Below are 22,864 nucleotides of genomic sequence, written 5' to 3'. Positions count from 1 at the left end.
TAAAATAATAAAGGTAACATCTTTGACTAATACGTCTATATAACTGTTCCTTATACTGTAGAATGTAGATGATACATAAGCTAGAACAAATATAATGTTACTTTAAAGTCCGTCTCAGCATCTTATTCATCTCATGGATCAAAAATTGCTCATCTTAGCCGAAGTCATTTTTATGGTGCCTAGTGGAAGATGCATACGCTAGTACTTTGTAGAAGTGTCTCGTTATATAGATATTACATCTCCTTTCGCACAGTGAGCACATCTTGGCTAATGATCCAATACGACTTTCATGCTGCTCTGAGTAGAATTGAAGACCTCGGTGCAAAAACCGATCAAATCCAATTTTTTTAAATCGACATTTAGTATGCACTGCATAGATAAATATATGCAGTATTTGGGTTTATTTATATCAGTAACTGTTATAAGTGAAAGTTTAAATTAAAAATAATTCTAATTACAAAATAAAGACGTGTTCTATAGATGGAACCATCTACGACCCCAAGGAATAAATATGAAAATAATAATCAATATATAGTTATAAAATAATAATTTTATTGTAAAGGAAACTAAAATAACTGAGGATAGCATATCTATTTTACTGGAACGTTTTGGAGTATACGGATATAGATATTAATATTAAGATATGGTGTGGGGTGAAAAAGACCCCAGATAAGTGTTAATGGTTAAAATGAAAAGATTTTGCAAAATCCCTTGGAAATAATTTCCTACAGATGTATATTTTCAATATAATGCTCTTACATTTCATTTATACCAGTGATGACAAAGCAACCGCATTTTTCTGACCTTGACGTCGTGCGCGGGCATCAAGCGCAGGTATGGAATGTGGAAGGGTTGCGTATATGAATAAGCAGCCTGTTTGATTTAAAAACAAACAGTGGTACACAAACTTCAAACGGAACGTGAAAGTGTATGTCGTTATTTTTATATGGCTTCTTTCTGTTTGATATTACGTATATTGTCTGAAAAAAAGTACTAATATTAATTTCTTAATATTGCAGTTGTGTTTTAAACGTTAACATAATAAATAATTAAGAAGGAATATTCACATAAATTCCATAGTAGTACAACTATACTGTACTAAGTAAATAAAACACATCATTCATAAAGAAAGTTACATCCCAAAAAGGAGATTATGACATGATAAGTTGGAATTTATATTGATATCTTTAGCCTTATAAAAATAATCAATAAACTAATCAAAACAACGCTGTAGTACAAAGCAAAGTTACCAAGGCATATGTTTTAACTGTAACAAAACTCGTATCGCATTATGCTTTTAAGGTGATATTGGTGCGCAACTTCCTATCAGAATATTAAATTATTTTCTCGATATCTTCTGAATTTATAGAACTGACGTTTTTACAATACATGGGCATACATCTTTTGTTTATGATATAACAGTATTTGCTTTGTTTTATTCATTTCCTTACAAACATTTTCCATGCGAATATTTTAAAAAATTTCAATGCACTATCTTCGGTAATACGTATTTACGATGCTTATATTAGATTTACGAAAACATTGTTTCAGTACCTGTAAGGCTACTAAATAAACATATCTTAAAATTTCACTTTTCTATAAAAAAAAGTTGAGAAAATATTCCTTTTGAATAAAAAACAAAAATGAGCATTAAAATTAGAACTTACATTCGTATAACGGACTTATACTTCTCAGAAAAATCTAAAAATGAACATGGATACAGTTTTAATAAGTTCTCTTCCCTTTATCTATTGATTCAGTGCTGGCCGTTCCTGAATATAGCTCGACGAAGCGATATATACTACCTCTTTCATCTGTCTCTTTCCTTTCCGCTGTAAAGCGCTCAGGCTCTCCTGAGCTCTAAAGCGCGCACTTGCGCCTATGGGCATCAATTGACATGAATGATTTATACGATTGCCATCCCTAAAACACATCCTCGCCGAGTTGTCGACTCTCCAACCCCGAATACAATGGCTACCATAGTAGCGACTATAACAATAAAAAGGATCCCATTATCAGAATATATTTAAGTAGTCTCTGAGTAGCTAATGTAAAGAAGGTAAACAAGGTATCTCCAATGCCATTACTAACATTGTGTGTGTATCCGCTGTTGCATAACAGACTATCCATCAGTTACCAAGACTCAGGAAAAAGCGACTTTAACGCTTGTCTTTTTAACGGCGAAAGATTCAGATATGGTTATGCCAGTCTCTGCTCTGGAGCCGTTGGCGCTAGTCTCTTCCGATAATTGAATCGTACTGCCTCGTTACTGTTAAAGCATCGGCAAGGAGAGAAAGCTCAAAGCAAGTGTGTTGATAAGGGGTGGGATGGGGCTATGGTAATAGCTGCAAGAAATGGACCATTCAAGTGGCAGAAAAAGTGCTCTACCCTCCATACCCTTGTAAGCATAACATGTAAACCAGATGTGAGAGTCGTCACCCCAAAATGTCGGCAAGGGTTCCAGGTCGAACAAAAAGTTCATAACACCCCATCCGCCGCCAGCGTTTTCCAAGCTTCCTTCACTAAAACCTACAAATTTCCTGACTAAAAGCGACAAAGACTATCAGTTTGTAGCTACTTTTCATTTTCTAATTGTCTGATATTTAATATTCTTATGGCCAGTTTGTCCAAGGTGATGTTTAATTTTGCTTAACGAACGTTAAATTAACAGTCTGTTTATTTTTAACGCTTTGTTAATATATTTTCCATTTGTTCAACACAATTTTGTTTAAGATAACCAACACATAACTATAACGTCTGTTAGCACTATTTTAACTACTCAATAGCAGTTGGTAATGATTCTACACATGTAAGACAATTTTTGATTGGCTAAAATTAATCTTTAAATTCTACGAGTATATTATACTGGGTGTTCATTTCAAAGTGTGTCAAGACGTCACTGTTGTTGGGTCACCGATTTGAAGCGAGTTTCAGCTTATATGTTAGAGAAGTTGCCTATTATTTAAGGCGTTCTTCAATCTAAGCTTGAGAACGTGTACGATATAACTTGAACGTCGTAGCAACAGATGGCGGTCTGTACGGTCTGTGTGCTACCATAACCTCTTTCGAACTGTGTTTTGCGCCGGCAATTCGTACGCAGGGTATTTGTTATCATCGGTTGCGTACGGTAACATTCCACAATACGAATCAAATGCTTCGTGTCCATGTTGACCGTCGAAGTTAATGTCAACAAATACGTAAGTAATCGTCTTAACCCTCTCCCCATATCCCGACAGTACGTATTTCCAAACAGTTCACATTCTTGCCCCTATCGGCGTTCTCGTACGTATCGGTACGTACTCTTCAGAATGAACGCCGTACTTGCTAGGCAACTTCTCTGCCTCTTAGGTTATACACCTCTGCGGAAGTGTAGGAAGATTGAATTCTCTAGACTCATCGGCTAGCCACATGACGGCATACAGCGAGCCATGACACATTTTGAACTCAACACCCAGTAGAGTGAGTCACGAAACTTGCATAAAATGACAACCTGTTATAGTAGGCCACGCTCCATAAACAAACAGTTGACAAATGAAAGTTGTAGGTGACGTGCTGAATAATAATTACAAAGTAAGGTTATATTTCCACATTGCTATTATGGATACGAAATACGAAAGAAATAAAATAACACTGATGTATTTAAACAGTCCAAAGTATTTTTTAAAAGTTATATTACCAGTCATATGCTAAACATTCCCTACAGAGAGACACAAAATATTAATTTCGCAACTTCTGTTCGAACAGCTGTGGAGACATCGGCCATATTTAACTAACTGTTAAACCAGTTAACTGCCCGAAATCTTACATTTAAAATTAACAAACTGTTAACAATCTGTTAAACCAAACTGGTGTTGAAAACATACTAATTAACAAACTGTTTAGAGTTTAACAGTCGTTAAATTTTCTAACAATACTTGGAAAAGCCGGCTATTAGCATTGTAAAAGCAAAGTTAACTCAAAATCGTATACAATTATACGATTCTTAGTAGTAGAATTTTCTTTTTATTATTAAGTATCGACATAAAAAGACACGAGACGAAAATACCGAAGAGAGGGGATGGCATAAAAATATAATTTCTTTAAAATATATTTCATAAGAATCGTTGTGCATGACAATAGAAAATACATTTTCTTTAAATTATGTTATTTAACTACGCTCGCAACTGCCGAGGGTATATCAGCGTCGCCGGTGTGCCGGAATGTTCTACCGCAGGAGTTCTTTTACATGCCAGTAAATCTACTGACATGAGTCTGTCGCATTTCAGCACCTGAACCGGGATCGAACTCTCAACCTCGGGCACAGAAGGCCAGCGCTATATCGCCCGTGCCACCCAGAGCGACACAATAGAAAAGAGGTCACTCATAATCTAAGCAAAATTTAACAGGTCCATGGATAATTACTGGAACACCTACAAAAAAAAAAAGTGAAAGGCGCCTCAAAACGTAAAATGGTTATATCCAGATGGTCACAAATCTAGAAATCTAAACTACTTATGATTAACTTCCCACAAGTGTTAGTACCACTGCAAAATCCAACTGAGTTGTATGATATAATGTTATGTATAAAACTTCAGAAAATCATTGCTAAAGACAAAATGGATAAAGCCTATATAAAACTCATTCACTTCAAAATATTAATGTAGGCCAGGCATGTCAACTGATGCCCACAGGAGCAAGCGGGCGCTTTAGAGCCCAGGAGAACCTGAGCGCTTTACAGCGGATAGGAAAGAGACAGACGAAAGAGGTGGTATATGCCGCTTGGTCGAGCTATATTCAGGGATGGCCAGCACTGATTCAATGGATGAAGGGAAGAGAACTTATTAAAACTGTATCCATGTTAATTTTTAGATTTACCTCAGAAGTATAAGTGCATTATAAGAACGTAAGTTTTAATCTTAATGCTCATTTTTCACAAGTTTGATTTTTTTTTTTATTCAAAAGAAATATTTTCTCAACTTTTCGTATAGAAAAGTGAAATTTTCAGGTATAGGCCTATTTATTTAGTACCCTTACAGAATGTTTTCGTAAATCTAATATACCGTATATACGTATTACTGAAGATAGTGTATTGAAAATTTTGAAAATATTCGCATGGAAATTGTTTGTAAGGAAATGAATTAACAAAGCAACTACTGTTACATCATAAGCAAAAGATACGTGCCCATGTGTTGTAAAAATGTCAGCTCTATAGCTTCAGCAGATTTCGAGAAAATAATTTAATATTCTGATGATAGAAAGTTGCTTACCAATATCACCTTAAAAGCATAATGCGATAAGAGTTTTGCTATGTAATATTAGTTACACTTAAAACAGATACAGTACCTAGGTAACTTTGCTTTGTACTGTAATATGTTTTGGTTAGTTTATTGATTACTTTTGTAAGGCTAAAGATACCATCAATATAAATTCCAACTTATCATGTCATACTCAATATCTTTTTTTGGATGTCACTTTCTTTATGAATGTTGTGGTTCATCCACTTAATACAGTATAATATTATATTACTATGGAACTTAAGTGAATATTCCTTCTTAACACTCTATTATGTTATTAAGATTTAAAACACAAGTGCAATATTAAGATATCAGTGTTAGTTCTTTTGTTTTACAGACAATATAGATAATATTAAACAGAAAGAAGCCATATAAAAATAACGACATATAATTTCACGTTCCGTTTGAAGTTTGTGCACCACTGTTTTCTTAATCCAACAGGTTGCTTATTCATATACACAACCCTACCTCTTTCCATACTTAGCGTTTGCTTTGACATCACTGATGTAGGCCATACTGTAAGATTGAAGACGAATGGTTTTATATCTGTACTGATGGGTTAAACATTCAAAAATACGCAAATGTCAGAGCAGGAATTTACAGCACTTACCATCCTACCATGGTGAGCCTTAAACCAGCTCACACTACATACAGAGAAATTCCATAATGCTGTCATTGTTTGAGACTCAATAGCAGCTGTTTAATTAAGTAGCCTAGTCAAATTTTCCTCCCTGCTTGAGTAGAGATTCCTAGTTGCTAATGTACTATCCAGTTCCTCAAGCAGAAAAACAAAAGAGTTATACCACACTGAAGACTAGAATATTGTGAGATATTTAGAAACGATCAAGCAGACACACTAAAAAAAGGGATACTTAATTTTGTACAAAAAAAAAATAAATCCATAATATCTCGGAAGCATTGGAGGACGTATGTCATGTCCAAACCAATTAGATCAAGAAAGACAGCAATAACACCATTCCGTGTCAAGACCAGATAAACTTGAACTATACGCTATCACCAAAGTCACCGTTTTTGGCGTGTGAAATAAGTAATGGGAACTTTAAGAGGGAGTATCTTCTCTTTGTCGCAGACTGTAGGCAATAATACTAATAACTGTGATTGGCAGATTGCTGACGTGACCTGTGTTCAGAAGGTGGTATCACAAATTTCAGCCGCTTTGGTATCATTTTTGCAAACTAATTCTTCATGTAATATAATATTTATAATTCTTGATTCTTTGCTACAACATTTTATTGATCTAAATATTATTACATTTTTGAAATACTATTAATATAGTTTTGCCATTTTTACTAAGGTTCACAATAGTAATATACGTTACAAGAGCGGTATGTTGACGTTTTCATGGTCGAGGAAATTTCCGAGAACATGAAAACAAACATACCGCTCGTGTATCGTACATTATTTTGTGCGAAGATCGTTTATTACATTCCTGAAAGACGAGTTTCTAATTAGTTGCAATGAAATCTCCATGTTGGTTTCTGTTTAATGACTTCGGAACACCAAAATATCTTTCTTCAACATTGTTGCTGTAAACTGTTTTCTGTGTTTACTATACTCCAGCAGGCCGTGATATACGTCTGTCTTTTTTTCCCCCAGTCTATAAATGCGAACTTAAAACAAACGGCAAGGTTATGTAATGATTTATTTTTCATTTTAATATTTTAACAATATTATTTATATAACATATTGCAGTAATAACATCGGCATCTGGAATCTTGTTGATTTTTTCACGGCTTCCTTAATGTTACTTGTATCAGGAATGCAATAAGATTAGATTAGATTAGATTTATTTATTTAACCTGGTAGAGATAAGGCCGTCAGGCCTTCTCTGCCCCTCTACCAGGGGATTACAACTATAACATGAACAATAAGATTACAATTAATATTAAATTTACAATTACAATTACAATAAAAATTAAAGTACGACAAGAATACCTGATTAATGAAAGCTAGACATTTTATCATAGAAGTTAAGAACAAAGAATATTTTTGTATTTACTAAATTACAAATTAAACCTACAATAACAAAATTCTATAGTGATGAAATTACCGGATATTGAGATATTTTGTGGTAGATTAAAAGAACTATTTACAAGAAACCATGTCTGAACGAGTCTCAATTACTGACCAAGTGCCTAGTAAGTTTGCGTTTGAATTGAATTTTATTTCGACAGTCCCTGATGCTAGCAGGTAACGAATTCCAGAGTCTTGGCAGGGCTATTGTGAAAGAGGATGAGTATGAGGAGGTGCGATGGGATGGTATTGTTAGTATTGTTTCATGGCGTGAGCGTGTGTTCAGATTGTGGTGGGAAGAAAGGTAAGTGAAGCGAGACGACAGGTACGAAGGAATAGAAGAGTTCAAGATTTCGAAGAGAAAGAGAAGTGAATGTAAATTTCTTTTCTTATCTAGTTTAAGCCAACCTATTGCTTCCAGGAGTAGTAGAGTTTACTTAATTTTTGCAAACATTTAAAAACAATAATTAACATTGCAATTTAGGTGAAATTGCTGTGGTAAGTTTCCAATTTATAATTATTACTATGTTAAACGTCTCTAAAAGTAATATATTAAAAGCCTAAAGCAGTAAAATGAATGTCGCGCTTAAGCGGTAAGAAGAGGGAAATTGTTATGTGTGTTATGTTGGGAATACTGAATGTGGTATTTCACACTTACCGCGTATTGGTTCTGTGCGGAAAAAAAGGAAATACGCACGATCTCGCATAAAATCTTATGCAGGTAATTTTTTTTATAAATTTTCAATTTCTTTTTTTCGTTTAAATAAGTTGTAGTTTTTATGGTATTCATTACAACACAACACTTTCTACTACACAATACATATATACTGTTGCTAATTTCTTTCAGAACAAATCGCCAGCGTAACTCAGACGGTAGCGCGTTTGCTTGCTCACCCGGTGCTTTGCTCGGGCGTGGATTTGATTCCCGCTTTGATTTATTTCCTAGTACTTCGCAACCGTAAGACAAATGTCATGTAATCCCACGGAAAATCTCGGCCTCATTTCAAGTCCATTGACGCTAAACAATCTAGTAATTAATACAGCGTTGTTAAATAACCCACAAAAAAAATGTCTTCCTTAACAGCACTTTCACAAAAGCAAGGGATACTAAAATTCAGTAAGTCAGTTATCTGGTATACTTCACTTTCTGCAGGTGAGGTATGGACCTTATAGAAAATAGATACTGTTTTCAAGGCACTGTATGCATCAAAATGAAAGGCTTTCCTTGAGTGTTTGAGTCTTTGGCGATGCACATTTTATCTCGGATGAAATACCATTACACATTCCTGGAACAATGGGTTTAAGGTATATTTATATGTTATCCGCATCAATTCTGCTTTCAACATCACAGAAGACATTGTGTATCGAACTATCCTTCTTTCTTGATATATATAAAGATATATATGTATATATATATATATATATATATATATATATATATATATATATATATATATATACAGGGACATCATTTTATTTTTACTTGCATTTTTATTGTACCTGCATTTCTGAATGTACTTCACTCTCACCCAAAGAGTTTGTAATACTTATTAGAAACACATACCCGTGAGTGGCAGGCAAGAAAAATGTCACAAATTGAATCGGCTAGCATCCGCCATTAAAGGGAGTGTTTGCGGCGCGAAATTCGAAAACAGTACCACAATACATTGATGTAGCCTCGTGTTAGACACTGTTTTAAACATCTTCTACAAGGATGGATCGTGATGAAATAAACATGAATGGCAGAGGAGCGCTATATTTATTAAAGTATTATAATGATTCATCTTGGGCGATGTTCTAAAAATAAATTAAATCGCCCATATACACTCGGGATAAGTATGTGAAATATTGAATAATGGCAATGTCAACTTTAATTTTCAGTATTAGTAGTATTGTTTTAAGGACATAATAATGGATATTTACTGTAATATTTAAAATGATCTATATTTCAGTCCTTTCATGCAAAGGAAGAGGAAGGTATATGGTGCTTAGAAAATATTTGGTGGTGAAATATGAGATCATAAAAATTCTGGAAACTGATTTGAAACATAATGAGAATAAATTTTATCATACAATAATCTATTCATTGTGTAGTTCATGACCACCAAGTTAGAGATCAGACTTTTTAATAGAATTAGTAGCGGTAATAGTAGGCCTAGGAGTAGTGGTAATAGTAGGCCTAATAGTAGTGATAATAATAGACCTAATAGTAGTGGTAATAGTACGCGTAGTAGTATTGATAATAGGCCTAGTAGACCTAGTAGTAGTGGTAATAACAGACATAGTAGTAGTGGTAATAATAGCCCTAGTAGTATTATTAATAGGCCTAGTAGACCTAGTAGTAATGGTAATAATAGGCCTAGTAGTAGTGGTAATAGTAGGCGTAGTAGCAGTGGTAATAATAGGCCTAGCTACGCCATCAGCTATATTTTCACTAATTTCTTTGCATTTAATACAACCAAAAACTGGAAGTACATGCTGTACAAAACGGAAATTACATGATTAATTAATTTATTGTGAAACAAAACAGTTTTAGACAGATATAGTCTGAGGATTTTCTTATGCGCTTTGCTATTATAATCCACTGTAATGTGATGGCACCTAACCCTTACGTACATTGTTGAAACCAACCTTATAAATCTGATTAATGTGTTTCTGGAAAAACTTTATCCAAGAAATATTCCGACATTCTGTAAACACATTCAAAGGAGGAATTGCATTTGGAACATTCTTCCAAATATTAAGATATGCATGCTTTCCTGAGCATCCTGCAATAGTAGCTATGTTCGAACAAATATTTGCGGCGCAGTATTTCACCATTTTCTTATTATTTCCCTTCAAGTGTACTTATATTTATTCGTACTCCTCAATAAGCATGAACTGCTCGCACTCCCGGCGAAGCATCAACTCCCTTTAATGGCGGCCGAACAGCAGTTCAATTTTGTACGCGAAACTAGCGCCGTTGGTGTCTCTAGTTATATATTACAAACTCTTTGCTCTCACCCCTTCACTAATGTCCTTGCTCCCGTCAGACACACAAACTTACGGCCGCTGTTGCATTCGAAGTCTTCAAGCAGTGAAGTAAACACTGCAGTGTATAGTGTGTTTCATAAATACGATTGCGTTTTCCATAGAAGAAAGAACCTATATTAATAATATCGTACTAAAAAATTATATTCATGAAACGATAAGTTCAATTTCAGAGAATATGCTTCAAAATGTTTTTAATAATATGCGTACTGAATTGAAGCCTGCATTGTAATGAACGGCAACCATTTTCAGCAACTTGTTTAAAAATTCAGATTAGCTTATTTTTAATTGAGGTGGCTAGAAGCAAAGGAATGCTAGTGACATTTGTGATAACATGAGTTAAGTGCATCCAGTGTAAGCTAAAGTATCTAAAATTTTAGTGGCAAAGGGATATTTTAATCGCATCACACATTAAAATTTAAATAAAAAATTTCACCGATTTTACGAAAGCTTAAATATTTAAACCCCATTTTCTCAGAAGTAACTTAAGTGCACTTACAGCCCTTTACTTATGACCCCCTCAATTTAAACGCACTCTCTATATTGTATGATAACATCAATAATTAATATCCTAAATAAAGTAGACATTACATAACGAACATAGCCGCCTGAAAAGTTGAGTTTTTGAAAAAAAAAATGTTACTACTCTACTGTATTTTGATAAATTCCGTAAAAGTGATGATCAAACTGAAAATCGTAATATCGTATTTCCCTACAACATAAATGGATACACTACTTTTCTCTCCTCCTATACCTAGTAAAATGATTTGTTTACATATTGCACTAGTAACATCAAACACCTGTAATGGAAGGTGGAAACAGTGTTTCCGAGTATAGCCAGGTTAATGTTAAAAATGTTGGTAAAAGTAAAGTGATGTCCCTGTATATATATATATTCCCACCGGAAATATTCTGTATTCTTGAAATTTTATGTCGAAGGGAAGAAAACAAAAGCTGAAACTTGAGTTGGTATCAAGAAAGCCATTCTCTCCTCTACCTCCTTTTGTTCTTCACTCTCCACACTCCCCTTCCGCTGGCACGTTTGCGCAAGGGGGCGCGAATAATTTCCTTATTATCCAGCTCCTTTAACGCGTTACGTATCCCCGAGCCCAGGGAAAAATGTTACCAAATTCTTACTATAAAACTCTACGTAATAATTTCGCCCTCTAAAAAGTGTTCTGATACAGTACTAAGACGAATTTGTCTGTTTTCAGCAACACATCATTGCCTATGAAATGTCATTTCTACTACTTTATCATCATAATCATCATAATTATCATAACGTTCTTGAAGAAGGGTGAACTCACAGTCCTACGTCCATCATAATTTTACTATACGCTGTCACCAAAACCACCGTTTCTGGCGTGTTAAATAATTCTTATGTATCGAGAGTTTTCGTTCGCCAATTTTAGTTTCTAATTTTGTCTTTGTTTTACCTCAACGCTAGATGGCAACAGGTGAGACTTCAATGGTTGAAAAAATAGGAGGATGATGAATGAAATTTTTCTTGTTCTCCCGTTTCACTAGCATCACAAACTTCAATTCACCATTCGACCACATCTTTCCTCTCATATCATTCCATAGAAGACAATATCTGTGCCACATTGTGGAGTAAACTTACAGATCACACCAAAAAGTTCTGATCAATCAGAATACAACTTTGTATGTAACACTCAAAACTTTGTGTACCGGTGCTAGTCGGGGTCGCCCCATTAGCGTTACTCACTGCCTGTGCCTATCCCTGTAATATTCTCGGGCATCAAATCCGACCACATGGTTTTCTCGTCTCATATCACCCCTCCCTCCCAGGGGTCCTGTATGCACAATAGATCAATTAATGACCATAGGCAGAAAGTACTTCGTTCCCCCACAATCCATGACATCACAATCATAACGGAAAATTGCCCATACTGTACACAGAACGGACGCGAAAACAAAACCATGGCTTCCACGCGATGTTAAAGCTGCACTTTAGTTATCTGGTACATTACAGCGGGCAAGATTAATGCATTATCTATTACTTAAGGGGGTATTATGATGAATTAATGCTGGAAAATTAAGAAAATCTATTTTTTTATCGTAATTATATTTCAGACTGTTTTAAATGATCTAGCCATATCATGAAATGTTGCCAAACATTCGGTACGTGAGTGAATTGAAATGTTTTTAATGCTGTTTTCTCGACTTTAAAATGTTAAGCAGTTAAGTTGAATTGAAAAAGTTTCTTGAACAACAGTTATTGTCAGATTGGCCTGAAACGTCTCACAGAGATCAATTAAAATGTTAATAAGTATAATTTAAATAGCGTTTGTATGAAATATTAGTATTAAGTTCCTTCAAGGCATATTCATATTGTACTTACATTAAAATTGCTGTAATGATGAATTCATAAAATATAAATATTATGACTCTCTACTTGGATTCAGCTGAAAAAGGAAATTAATTTTACTTCCCTTGACTATTTTCTAGCTTTTGAGCAAATATAAACTAAAAATTTTTAGAACTTTGACGCAAGTAATCTTTTTAGTGACGACAATATAAAATATATTTAAAAAATATAATTTCAAAACTATTATTCCTAATAGCACCACATTCTCTACAGATCACAGTATTGTAGGTGTCTTTACGTGGTTTAAATTGCACAAATTTTAGATAAAAATTGTGCAAGTTTTAAAAATCGCATGTGTCCCCTTAAGAATAAATGACATAGGCTATTTGATCATTATTCTTGAATGACTACTAATAGCATGATTAAATCTTAGTATTGGTTATGTGAAAATATTTTCTAGTTGCTCTGTTTTAAGTAAAATACTTCTTGGATAAAAATATAAATAACGAAATATTGAATATACAGAATTGCATATATTATATTTAATGCTTTGTAGCTTAATTTAATAGGCCTCTTTCGTGTTCTTTCGCAGTATTCCAGATAAACACATGAATATTATTTTCTATAAATCACAGTCCTTTTTGAGCCCATTCTTACACGTAATTGAATTTCCAACGGCGTTTCTCAGAATTGTTTTGGGAAAGCCATTGATTTAATTGCCAGTATGGTCCGTCAATGTAAGATAGCAATGTATTATGATAAGTGATTGCAAAGAATTTTAGTTTCGTCCTTTAAATGTGCAGAAATATGATTGGAACAAATGCAAGATTTTAAAATTCCTTTGCAGAACAATTGTTACATTTGTTAAGATTTAATTTCTGCACATGTAAAGAACAAAACTAAAATTCTTTCAAGCGTTCATTATCATAACTCACTGCTCTCTTAAATTGACTGAGCATAATGGGAATTTAATCAATGGCTTTCCCAAAACACGCAGTGCAGTATTTCGTATAAAATAGTTTTTATCTCGAAAAGAAGGCAAAAACGAGCAAAATTGTATTGAATTTTTTTGTTTGAAATATCTCAAAGAATAACTCCCTGAAATGAATGGCGTTACTTACGGTTTCCTCTGTATAGATTCAGACCATCCATAACAGTCATTTATTTCAGTGGCGTATCACTTTAAAATTTCAAATGGGAGTCGGTTTCAAATAGGGTACCAATTGATAGAGCTCTTCAAAACAAACAACTTTCATAGGAAACGTTTTTATTAATTCCTACTCTTTCAATGAGAAAACGTACATAAAGCAATGTCATCAATATTGAGAAATGTTACAAGACAAAAATGTAAGCAAGACAATTAATGTTGGCATGTTACTGAAAGACTGGACAATTCCATTAATGTTTTATAAATTTTCAAACTGTCTGCCGTTCTGAGCAGCACACACCTGTACTCTTCTTCAAACACTGTCAGTGACTCCTACTACTTCGGCGTGGTCAAGTGACTGACAGAATAGGAATTAATAAAAACGTTTCCTATGAAAGTTGTTTCTTTTGAAAAGCTCTATCAAATGGTACCCTAGTATTTGACCCGACTCTCATTTAAAATTTTAAAGTGATACGCCACTGAACCTACTTCCTGTTAGAGCTGATTGATGAAATAAAATTTTGGTGCACTAGTTTCCGAAGTGAATGACTCACGGGTGGTCCGGATCACCCATTGCCTTTTCTTACGTTTTCTCATTGAAAGAGTAGGAATTAATAAAAACGTTTCCTATGAAAGTTGTTTGTTTTGAAGTGCTCTATCAAATGGTACCCTATTTGACCCCGACTGTCATTTGAAATTTTAAGGTGATACGCCACTGACCTCACTTCCTCTTAGAGGTGATTGATGAAATCAAGCTCAAGTGAAAGTTCACATGTGGTTTAGTTATAAATAGTTTTGTCTCGACAATTTTCATGCACTAGTTTCCGAAATGACTGTTACGGGTGGTGTGAATCACCCTGTATATGCGGACTATACTTTTGTATAGGAATGAACTAGTTCACGTGTTTTAGAGTATCCTATATGACGTAAGCATTTGCATGGCGACTGAAATGGAATGACGTCAGTGTAATTTCCATTCCAGCAATTTTTTTTTTTCATATTTTCTTTCGTTATAGTTCGCCTATAGACGTTACACGTGAAAATAATAGTCATGTGACGGTTCTAACAATAAAGGCTGATTCACAATAAACCGGGAAGGGAAATGACAACGAGAACGGAAATAATGTTAAAATAAATGTATTTAAATGTGAGCATTCACAATAGTTAATTTTAAATCGATTTATTTTAACAGTATTTCCGTTCTCATTCTCGGTGTCGTTTCCGTTCGCGGTTTATTGTGAACCAGCCTTTAGTACGGGTCAGTTTCTATAATATTTGTTGTGAGCAAAGAAATTGCTTTCCACTATGTCAGAAAAAAAATTCTGTTTCTTCTTTCCACATCAGTGTCCTATATAATCTGGTACGCAATATGAATGGGATATATTGGGTAGTCTTGCAGAAAATGAACGGTCATTTATTGGTGGTGTGCACTGGACGTGTAGTCCAAATCGCAATCCTTTGCGTAGCGCTATGACTGTAAACGCTTTGAGATCCACAAGCTTTACAACATCAGAGACGGAAAAGTTCTATCATTCGTGCTATCCATTGGTGCGAGCTCTTGATATTACCTCAAAGCTCAGTTTGGTGACACTGAGAAACTCTGAAAGCCAGCCAGAGATCAGTCTGGTCTTCTACTTAAAGAAAAAATGGAAAAATTGTATTTCAGACGTGCTGCTGTACCGTCCGAGTGACCCAGATATCAAGCAGGTTATCTCATATAATCCTATTTCACACTTCAGTTCACAAAGCGTGATTAGGATTGCACAGATATTCAATTTCTGTCGAAGTGGATTTGTTTCGGATTCAATCTAGCGTATAGAGCAAAGAATTTGAAACAGTTTTATCTGTGTCACGTATTCGATAAAGGAGACACGTGGATTAACGAATGCAATAATCTTGAAGCAGTTCTTTGAAGATTCCATAATCCGTTAGCGTCCTCCTCCAAGATTTCAGTATTTATTCCTTGTCTGTAGCACAGAAACTTGTCACACTAGCATTTAAATTGTCCTCCTGTGTCTGTACTGAGAGGTGCAGAATAGCACGACGAGGTTGAATATCCGACTTTCAAGCGGTTGTTCCTAATGTTTTACAGGATAGACAGAACACCAGGCGCACTTCACCATACAAGAACTCTGATGGCATATGACTACGCAAGTGGAGTAACAATAGAAGGAAATTTACTTTTTCTAATTAAAAGAAAGTGTTAGCTTTAAATAGGCCTATAATTGATTGGACACTTTGGTAAATTTATCTTCACAACTATTATATAAATCAACTAATGGACACTGGTAACAACAAAGAAAATAAGCGTAATGCAATTTTGAAATGTGACGTGTAAACAAATGCAAGAATAAAATAAATTACAATTACGTGTATGTATGTATGTATGTATTTATTCACACTGCAATGGGTATATACCCGGTGGCAGTGGTAACTAATTACACTCAATAAAGACAATAATAAACAAAATTAATAAAAAATACAATTAGTAATAATACTAATAATTAATACTAACAATAATTAATAATAATAATAATAATAATAATAATAATAATAACAATAACAACAGGGAACATCCTAAATTAAATGAAGCACGATCGGTTAAAATAACATTTAAAGTAAATCTAATTTGTACCTTAAACCTATGTTCGAACTAAAACCCACGAGTATGATATGTTCATATCTGCACAAGTAGCTTTCAACACTACACTCATTTCCTGATTTCACTAACACTTCAAAAACATTTCACTGTTCAAATACTTTGCACTGCCACTGTAAACTATAAAACTTCACTGACAGGAACACGTTTCACTTACTCAAGACACTTCACTGACACAACACACTTCACTGACACAACATAATCCTTCACTGATAGAAAACTTCAATAACAAAATATCAATTACACCCTTTAAATACTGTGTATAATTATCGTCTATTAGTAAAGTCCTTAAGCCTATTTTTAAATACATTTTTGGTTGTTGGTAAAGCCTTTAGTAAGTCTGCAGGTAAAGCATTCCAGTCCCTCATAGTACGATTGAGAAAAGAAAACTTTCCAGTGTCCGTCCTCTGTCTTCTTTCCCTCAATTTATATGAGTGGTCGTTCCTTGAAGAGTAATTTGGCTGCTGCAACCTATTTTTTATTTCTCTCCAGGCAGGCTCACCTCTGTATGTTTTGAACCTACAGAATAGAAGAGCAAATAAGTGTGCACTTACTATTGTAACGTTCATAATTTACAGGGATTTGCATTTTCGAATGGGATTAAGTACCGGTATGGTATGGTACGACAACAGTTGGGGAGGGGGTCGCAATAAATGTCTCCCACAAAAGTAGGTCAAAACTTCAAAAAGTCTGGGAACCACTGGTATACGTGGATTAAATATGTTACACATCAAAGCGTCCACATATTTATTATTTATAATACTTTTAAGGGAACCAGGTTGTGATTAGGGCTCAAAAATCCGATTTTTTATTTTGTTTAAAAAAAATCTTGCTCTTTAAAACAATATAAATATTATGGGGGGGTAGTTCTGCAGATAAGCCCTTTATATAGCCTCCTGAAATTTGACGGTGCATGTAATTCATACATCCTTCTTCTTTTTTTTTTAAATGCAGTTTTCCATAAGTTGACATGTTTCAAACTTAAGTGCATTTTTCTTTGAAACTACTTAATCAATTTAAATAAAACTTTTATAGTGTTTCTTGCAGCCTGTGTTCTACTTAGTAAACCTACGAGTTTAAGAATATGATACACATAGCACGAGAAAAAATAAATACGCATTGAAAAAAAAAATGCAAAAAATGTTAGACAAAGTTCAATATTTTTCCATTTCACTAGGGGTGAAATATTGAATCAAATTTTGCTTTAGAATTTACAGTATACATTACTAGATAATTAAAAAAATTACAAGGTATATTAGTGAAAATTGTAGCAAGTAGTGTTCACCTGAAAAATGAGGTCCTACACTTAGCAAAGTGGGAAAACAGGTTATCAGTTAGGACCTTTCTCTTGCACTTGGATAGGAAACTAATTAGTTGCCTCTTATACCACTGAATTCAGAATGATTGATTGTGTAAGCATGAAAATTGATATTTTAATCTGAGCACTAAAAGCCTAGAAATACTGAACTAAAGTTTTGTACCGAAATTTATTAATCGCACAGGCATCACTACCCAGTTCCCTTAATACACTTCAGTAATACTCATTGTCCATGTCTTTTCCCTGTAGCAGGTTAAATTCTCTGACCCTAATCTCACTCGTCGTTACTTAGGATTTTTATTATTATTCTCTGTTCGGATTACAAAGACTATTGCACCATTGGCGATGTTACCTTGTTTATAATATTTGCATGCAATTAGCATGCGATATGCACGTTCGTGCCCATTGTGTATACAAGAGGGTTATTAATGTATATTCTCTAAACTGGAGGATTAAACTGTGTCAGCACGAGACAACATTTGCGATTGTCTTGTTACCCTGTTATCTATGTTTACTGATGAGATTGTTTCTTGTTCGCAGGTTGCGATTGTTTTGTTTCATCACGCGTCGCGTCCACGGTGCGTCGGTCCCCTTGGTGACAGCCGCATGAGCCCAGACTCCATCTGTAAGTTCAACATCTCTTATACGTCATCATCATTTGTAAACTAGATGCAGTAAAACTTGTTACAAATGGAATCGCAAAGAACCGAATTTATTTTTGAAATTGTAAAGTTTCCGCTTTATAAGAAATAACAGTTTTCGCATCCTAGTCGCCCGCTAAACATCTGTTATGTTGGCATCAGTACTGACGTATTTGGTGATGTATACGTCTCGGAAGTTGATGACCTAAAAATCACAGAAAAATGACCTATAAGATAACTTTAAACTTCTGAAAATATGACACGAAATTAAAAAAAAAAGACCATAATTTTAATAGTGAAATAGAAATAAATATATATATATATATATATATATATATATATATATATATATATATATATATTAGCTTAAATTACCCGGCGTTGCCCGGGTTTTAAATTTTGGTCTATTTCCAAATAAACTGTTTGTTAGACTTATCAGAGATCTCGGCAAGGGAACTATATAAAACCAAAATGAACCATATTTACTAATGTTTTCTCCTCCCTAGTGACGAATATTAAAGAAAGTGCCACTAATATCCAAAGAAACTGACTAATCGAAATAATTCCATCTCACCTATGAATAGAGTTTTAACAACATTAAGACCTTATGCTACAGGGATATTTAATATATTTAACATTGTGATTGATGATAATATTTATCGTACCACGGCATTATGCATTATTAAGCCTTTCTGCCCAAAATATATTTAATTTCCTTCAAGGCCAAAGTACAATCTGTAACGGATGGATTCTATCAAATACATGGATTTCAGGGTGTTTTGCAGTAACGGAGACTATACTCATCAGAATTCACTCTCCTGGAGAAGGCAATGTAGAACACTACCACAACAGAAAATCATATTTTTCTATAAACGGCCAAGTCATTAGTGACCATAACTTATTAATAAGAGACGGGTTAACAGTAACATAAAATAGGCTCTATATTATTATTGCAATACTAGCCGTACCCGTGCGCTCCGCTGCACCCGTTAGAAATAAATATAAAGTAATTACATAATTGAAATAGGACATTTGATCCAGGGAATATTCGTGTTTGATAGAAGGATAAATCGTTTAAGATGTTACTTAATTAAAATTATATGTAAATAATTAAAATGGAATCATTTTGGTCCACAGAGCACTCATTTGGTGCAATGACAATTCCTTTAACATGTTTCTTAATTTTTATTACATGCATCCATAGTTCAATGAATATTGATATCATTTACATTTAATGTGTAGCCTATACTTTATTTTACTTGTTATATGTTTCCATTGAATTATGGTAATAACTTAATTTTAACTTTTGTTTTCTACGTATTCAGTAAATGGCGCTTGGCCCACTATGGTTCTGAACCCTTCAAATAAATTATATTATATTATATTATATTATATTATATTATATTATATTATATTATATTATATTATATTATATTATATTATATTATATTATATTATATTATATTATATTATATTATATTATATTATATTATATTATATTATATTATATTATATTATATTATATAAAAAGTGTGTTCATAAGTAAGTTTTCAATTTGTTTTGGGGCTCTTGAATCTCAGGAGGAACAAATTTTATTTTACAACAGGGCAACATAATCTGCTTGGCTCATTACCCAAATTTTTTGCATTGCATTTAATGCATATGTATTTTAGCTCGATTCAATTGAGCATAGTTAAAATTTGGATTATAAAATAATGAAATGCTAAGCTAACGTATTATTACTGCATACTAAATGAATACACTCTCGTTGATCGTTAATTCTCTGAGATAAACATTATTTTAAGAAATACAGGAAACGAATACACAGAATAGCCTATCAAGTTTTCTGTGCATAAGAAGCTATTTTAATCTTACCTGTCCTCAATTCACTCACAAGTTACTGTTATAACATTATAGCATTATGTCCATCTAGAGAAACTACACTTTCCAATGATGAAATAATAATTAATTATACAAATTGGTTAATTTAGCTTCCGATATTACTTCATACAAACACAGAAACATTCTCTGTAGGCTATCTTTCATAGCTGTCCAAGGCTCCTTATAGACGAAGTCATTTGTTTTTTAATTCATTACACGGCCTTAGATGGCAGTTATTTTAATTTTAAAACTCATTTATATCATTAAATATCAGTTCTATCAAACTTTTTCAAGGAATAAAACTTATCGAAAATTATTTTTAAAGAAACTTTTGTTATGTAACATTTTTCACAAAAATCAATAATAACCGAGACATTTCGATTTATTTAATTCAGACCCCCTTATAACCCCCCTTTTAAATAATGTATTTTGAATGCCATATAACCTATAATCTAAGTTACAACGAACTTAATTTATATTCCAATTTTCATCGAAATCCGTTCAGCCATTATCGCGTGAAAAGGTAACAAACATACAGACAGACACAGACAGACAGACAGACATACAAACAAAAATTTCAAAAAAGCGATTTTCGGTTTTAGGGTGGTTAATTATATATGTTAGGACCAATTATTTTTGGAAAATCGAAAATTACCAGAAAAATTTCGGCTGCAGATTTATTATTAGTATAGATTATAATAATGTAATATTATCACAAATATTACTATAACTTATAATAATTGCTTAAAATCGAATGGCTATAATAGCAATACGTGGGATAAAAACATCATCTTCTTTCGTTTTTCCAGTTAATATTGCCACTCATATTACGTTTCGCATGAGTTTTTGCCACAAATTTTTGTTATTGCATAATTTTGGTGAGTCAATATTTCGCAATAGTAGGTCTACTATGGCTATTCAATATTAAGTAAATTATGTGGTGGCAATCCTTGTAGTTTGAAAGAATTCTAGAATTTAATTGGATAAAACAGTCTGCTCACTATCTACAAAATTGCATCAAGGAATTCATAATACGGTCCTGGACTGCGTAAAGATACTTATTGCATGAATTATCTAGTTTTAGCCTTCATGATGTGTAACAACAATGTAATTTAATTTCGTGTTAAAATTTACATGGCCTCGTGAAAGTCGATGTTGAACACAACAGACAATAATAAAGAACAATTGACTGTAGAAGATTTTGCATTTTAATATAATACATGAGTATTTGATCTATTTATTTTTATTTTTTATATATTTAATTAATTTAACTTCCATTTGCACAATTTTAATGTAGCCTATGTTCTTCTCCTGGTTATGAAGGTTAAATGTGCAAACTTTGGCTCATATCGGTCAAAGAGTGTAGATTTGTATAGAGAACATACACACACATACATACATACATACATACATACATACATACATACATACATACATACATACATACCCACATTCAATTATATATATATATATATATATATATATATATATATATATATATATATATATATACTTCCATCTGCGGATAATACATTGTCAACGAACTCAACCACTAACTGTCGCAAAAAACGTTTTGTCAGTTTTTTTTTTTTACTTTCGGTTTTTTTAAGTCTTCACTTGTGTGATATAATATGCTGACTGCGGGCACTGCGGCTTCAGTACTTGTTCTGTGTGCGTTGAATAGGGGGAAACACGTAGTACACATGATCAGAAACCAAGGCTGATGCAATTTTAAGGAAAATTCTTGTAAGAAACAATCGAATTGCGTAAGCAATCTGCAGTAGATTGTCAGATGCAGACTACTGCACCGTAAAAAAAGTGTGTTCATAAGCAGAAAAGTCGAAAATGCAACAAAAAGTAGAAAAGTTAATAAAATAAATGACCAATGGACAATAAAAATCCGAAAAATGCACAAAAATGCAAAATAAAAACCGGCTAAATTGGTTCGTGTTGAAGTGAAATTATATTTCATCAACTTCCGAGCCCTAGTGATGTAAGTTTGTAAGACTTCGGGAAGAATCGTAAGGGATCGGTGAACGTATTGCTTTAACTTCTGATCATATATATATAACAAATTGGTCATCCCCATGTTAAAAACGGTAACATATAGAATAGAAAAACCACCAGGATTGCCACCGTCAATTGGGAACGACCGCAGGATGGAAGTACAGTTGCTCCATGCAATTCAAATGAGTTATAACGTGAATTCTTATGTAGTAACTAGATGGCAGCATAGTGAAATTGATAAAAGTCGTTGCCGACAAAGCCTGTAAGGCTGAACAATCTGTTATATATTATGTGATCAGGGTTCTAACTTAAGGCTCTATTATATGATATTTCCCACTCCGCTAACATTTATCATATCTCAACTCCTATGATAATCAATCGCCCTGTATTTTTTTTAAATTGATAGCTCGGTGTCTAAGAAAAGCATAGAAAAAATTCGAAATGAAAATTTTTTTTGGAAAGTGCGAAAAAAAATACTAACGTCGATATGATCTGTTCAAAATAGACATTTACACCTTCAAAAGTTGGTAAGCGGCAAACTTTTA

At 33.5% G+C, this 22,864-nt stretch overlaps 1 protein-coding gene across 3 annotated transcripts in view; it reads left to right on the top strand.

Moving 5' to 3' along the window:
* Positions 1-22,864, top strand: part of LOC138700266 (Ig-like and fibronectin type-III domain-containing protein 1) — a 1,344,471-nt gene that overhangs the window by 297,648 nt on the left and 1,023,959 nt on the right. For all 3 annotated transcript variants that reach the window (XM_069826766.1, XM_069826763.1, XM_069826764.1), the window contains one exon: positions 18,331-18,415. The gene's annotated coding sequence lies outside the window, so the exon portion shown is untranslated. The remainder of the gene's footprint in view (positions 1-18,330; positions 18,416-22,864) is intronic.

This window comes from Periplaneta americana, chromosome 5, assembly GCF_040183065.1.
Source record: "Periplaneta americana isolate PAMFEO1 chromosome 5, P.americana_PAMFEO1_priV1, whole genome shotgun sequence".
Taxonomy (NCBI): domain Eukaryota; kingdom Metazoa; phylum Arthropoda; class Insecta; order Blattodea; family Blattidae; genus Periplaneta; species Periplaneta americana.
Note: the sequence above shows the minus strand (reverse complement) of the source record. Positions and strands in the feature narration are given on the sequence as shown.